Source organism: Vicia villosa, unplaced genomic scaffold (genome assembly GCF_029867415.1).
Source record: "Vicia villosa cultivar HV-30 ecotype Madison, WI unplaced genomic scaffold, Vvil1.0 ctg.000076F_1_1_3, whole genome shotgun sequence".
NCBI lineage: Eukaryota > Viridiplantae > Streptophyta > Magnoliopsida > Fabales > Fabaceae > Vicia > Vicia villosa.
Genome location: NW_026705000.1, coordinates 207450 through 210954, shown reverse-complemented (window position 1 = coordinate 210954; position 3505 = coordinate 207450). Strand labels below are relative to the sequence as shown.

The following is a 3505-nucleotide window of genomic DNA, read 5'->3' as shown; positions in this document are numbered from 1 at the left end:
TTTTATGGGGTGGTTGTGAAGAATCAAAGAAGGTTGGGTTAGTTGGGATTCCATTTGTTTATCCAAGGAGAAAGACATGTTAGGAGTTAAATATTGTGGTATGTTTAATCTTGTTTTGTTAAACAAGTGGAAATGAAGGGTTTTAAATGATAATTCCTCTTTGTAGTCGAAGTTTATTTCTTGTAGGTACGAGTTTGCGAAAAGGCGGTTCTTGGTGGTCAATGTTTGAGCAGAAAATCGTCTTTGTGGTGGAATGATTTGTGTATTATTGGAGAGCCCGTGGACAGTTCTTCACATATTAGTTGGTTTTCTTCATCCATATCTTATAAGCTTGGTAATGGGAGGTCTTTAGATTTTTGAAAACACCATTAATTTGGATCTTCATTTATAGATGTTTGCTTTTCGTCTTTGTTGCGATTAAGTGGTGTAAGTTGTCTTAAAGTTGGTGATGTGGGATGTGGAACAATGATTTTTGAGTTTTAGGATATTGGCATTGATATGGTGGGTTTGAGTTGAGATGATGCATTATTGTTAGAGGAGTTATTGCGTATTTTACATGGGATGCATCCTAATTCTCAAGCTGAGGACCGTTTTATTTGGTAGAGGCATAAAGATAATTTTCGATCAAAGATAATTACAAGAGGATTATTTAATTTTCCATTTCGGGGCCTTGTTCGGACCCTTTGAAAGCAAAAGCTTTAGCTTGTTCGTGGAAAACTAAAGTACATAGTAAAGTTCTTATTTTTCATTGACAGCTAAGAGTGTGTTTGGTTCAAATGAGGGGGAGGGGAGGGGAGGGATTTTAATGGAGGAGAGAGAAGGGGAGGGGAGGTGAGAGGATTTTTTTAATCAAATAGGTGTTTGGTTCAAACGAGGGGAAGAGAGAAATTTTAATTAAAAATATGTTTGGTTCAGGAGGGGAGAGGAGGAGTTTTAATAATAATTTACATTTTTATCCTTCTTATCATATATAAGTGATACAATATGATATTCAAATATGAAAAATCTATATTTTTTTTTGTTAGTAAAATTTTTAATATTGAGTGACTAAAAAGTTATAATTTACTACATAACGTTAAAAAATTGAGTTCACTTAATTCGAATAAAATGTTCAAAAACAAATTAAACTATATGTTAATAACAACTTTGAAATCGTAATTAATTATTTAACACATAAAATACATAAAATAATTTATTATTAAATATAAATGGTTTTAAATCTTTTAATAAAATAAATAAATAAATTAAAATAAAAATTTTAAAATTTGATATAAAAGAAAATATGATAGGATACATAACAAAATTAGAAAAAAAACATAAATAAACATAAAAGAGTTAAAAAAAAATCAAAAAGTGAAATGATTATGATTTATATTAAGGACAAAATTTCAAAATAATTTGAAGGTGAAGAATAATTATAATAAATTGATAGAAGCAATCGAGAAAAATCACACAGAAGAGAGCAATAATACAAAAAAAAATGAATAATTTTGAAATATTAAAATAAAACTAAGGATATTATAGTAATTATAATAATTTTTAAAATATTAAAGTTGAGATTTCCTCCCCTCCCCTCCAAATCCCTCCGATTTGGGGGGACGCAAAAAGTTGTTTTGGAGGGGTTTTGCTCCACTCCCCTTCTCTCCCATCCCCTCATAAAATTTGAATCAAACATATTTAATTAAAAATATTTTCTCCCCTCTTTCCTCCCCTCCATCTACCCCGAACCAAACACACCTTAATTCTAAACAAGTTGCCTACTAGGATAGAGTTGGCAAAATGAGAGATTATTGAAGGTGTTCACACTTAGTGTGCCCGTTTTATTTTTTTTTTATGAGGAGGATGTGGAGTATTTGTTTTGTTCTTGATCTTATTATAATCTGATTTGGTTCAATGTTTGTGTGTGGATTGGAGTGGAAGCCACTTCTGCCTTGCTTTTTATTGGTCCATTTGTGCTAGTAGAAATTTTATTCTTTTTAAAGATAATATCTTTATGAAGTTCGATGTCTTGAGTATGATTAAACTTTTAGTTTGAGATTGGTTTAATGTTTTTGAAAAAAAAAAGGAGTAAATCATGGGTCGGTTGGTGTTTCAATCTCGAAGCTTCTTGATTGTAGATTTTAGTGATTGTTTGTTGAATTTTGTTGTTGTTGTTGGTTGAGTGACAATTTTTAGTTTTCTTTAATCGTAAAAAGGTTAGCACCTCTTATACTTCTTTTATTTTCGAATAGTTAAATCAATATTATAGAAAAATTATGAGAACAGTGTACAAATTAAAATATATAGTTTATGAGTAAATATATATATATTTTTTAACATAGCATACAAATAAAAGTATATGCTTAGAAGTAATATAGACTTATTTTTCAACCTAATTGTTAACTTCACACACACTCACAAGTATAATTAACACACTTTATAGTTAGACTATTGCGGATACACAAATCTCTTGGACAATCACTCACATCATTGCAGGGAAATTGAGCTGATTGAAATTGAACTGCAATGTTAAGTAAGAATGAAAGTCACTTAAAATGTTTAAGTATAATGCAATAAATAAAAAAATTAAATAAAATAAGGAAAAAAATGAAAGTAGTAAGAAAAATGACTTACTGCCGTTGATTTCAATGAAAAATAAGTAAATAAAAATAACTAAAGCATAACTGAACTTGTGAATTAAAGCCATGTTTTATCTCTTCTCTATGTAATAAATAAAAATTATTTGATCAATTTATAGAAAATATTCCATGTTTTGTCTACTTCAATCAAATGATCTTTTAACACTTAGAAGTTGCAAGAAACAATTTCATTTTTTAAATATAATTAGTTAAATATTTCTAAGTACTAATATGACGGGGTTACCTCTTTAGTTCTCATATGCAATTGGTCAATTCCAATTAGGATGACAATGGGCAGGGTTTGGGCAGAGTATTATAGTACCCGTCCCTATACCCGCAGTTTAAAAAAATCCCCGTCCCCGAGCCCAAATCCGCGTGGGTATCAATATTCATGCCCGTACCCGTACCCTGTGGGTACCTCAATGCCCATACCCGTACCTGTTTACCCGCATTTATAGTAAAATTAAATCGTTTAATTACAAAATATCATATAATTTAAGTCTTTTTAACAATATTAAAAAAATTATGTATGTTATTGTTGAGTTAAGAAACAAATAAACACTTTTATTAAAATGTGTAATGATTTAATAGCGATATATTTTAAAAAAAATTTAGAATCATACATTTTTATATAATAATATAAATGATATTATAGAAATATGTAGTGTGGGTATGGGGCGGGTTGGGTAGTAAGGTACCCGTGCCCGCACCCATATCCGCATATTTTAATAGGTAATTACCCGTGCCCATACCCATTTTTATGGGTATTTACCCTACCCGATATGGGGTTTTTATGGGTACCCACTGGAGATGGGCCAAATTGCCATCCCTAATTCCAATTGATCATAAACCTCATCAAAGTTCTTTCATTTTTATTTACCATAACT

The 3505-nt window shown here is 30.1% G+C and overlaps 1 long non-coding RNA gene across 1 annotated transcript; it reads right to left on the bottom strand.

The window, feature by feature from the left end:
• Positions 1–2267: 2267 nt before the first annotated feature.
• Positions 2268–2700, bottom strand: LOC131623634 (uncharacterized). Its single transcript, XR_009290275.1, has 2 exons — positions 2614–2700; positions 2268–2500 (listed from the first exon to the last, which is right to left on the bottom strand). It is a non-coding gene; the product is annotated as an uncharacterized LOC131623634 (long non-coding RNA).
• Positions 2701–3505: the final 805 nt, after the last annotated feature.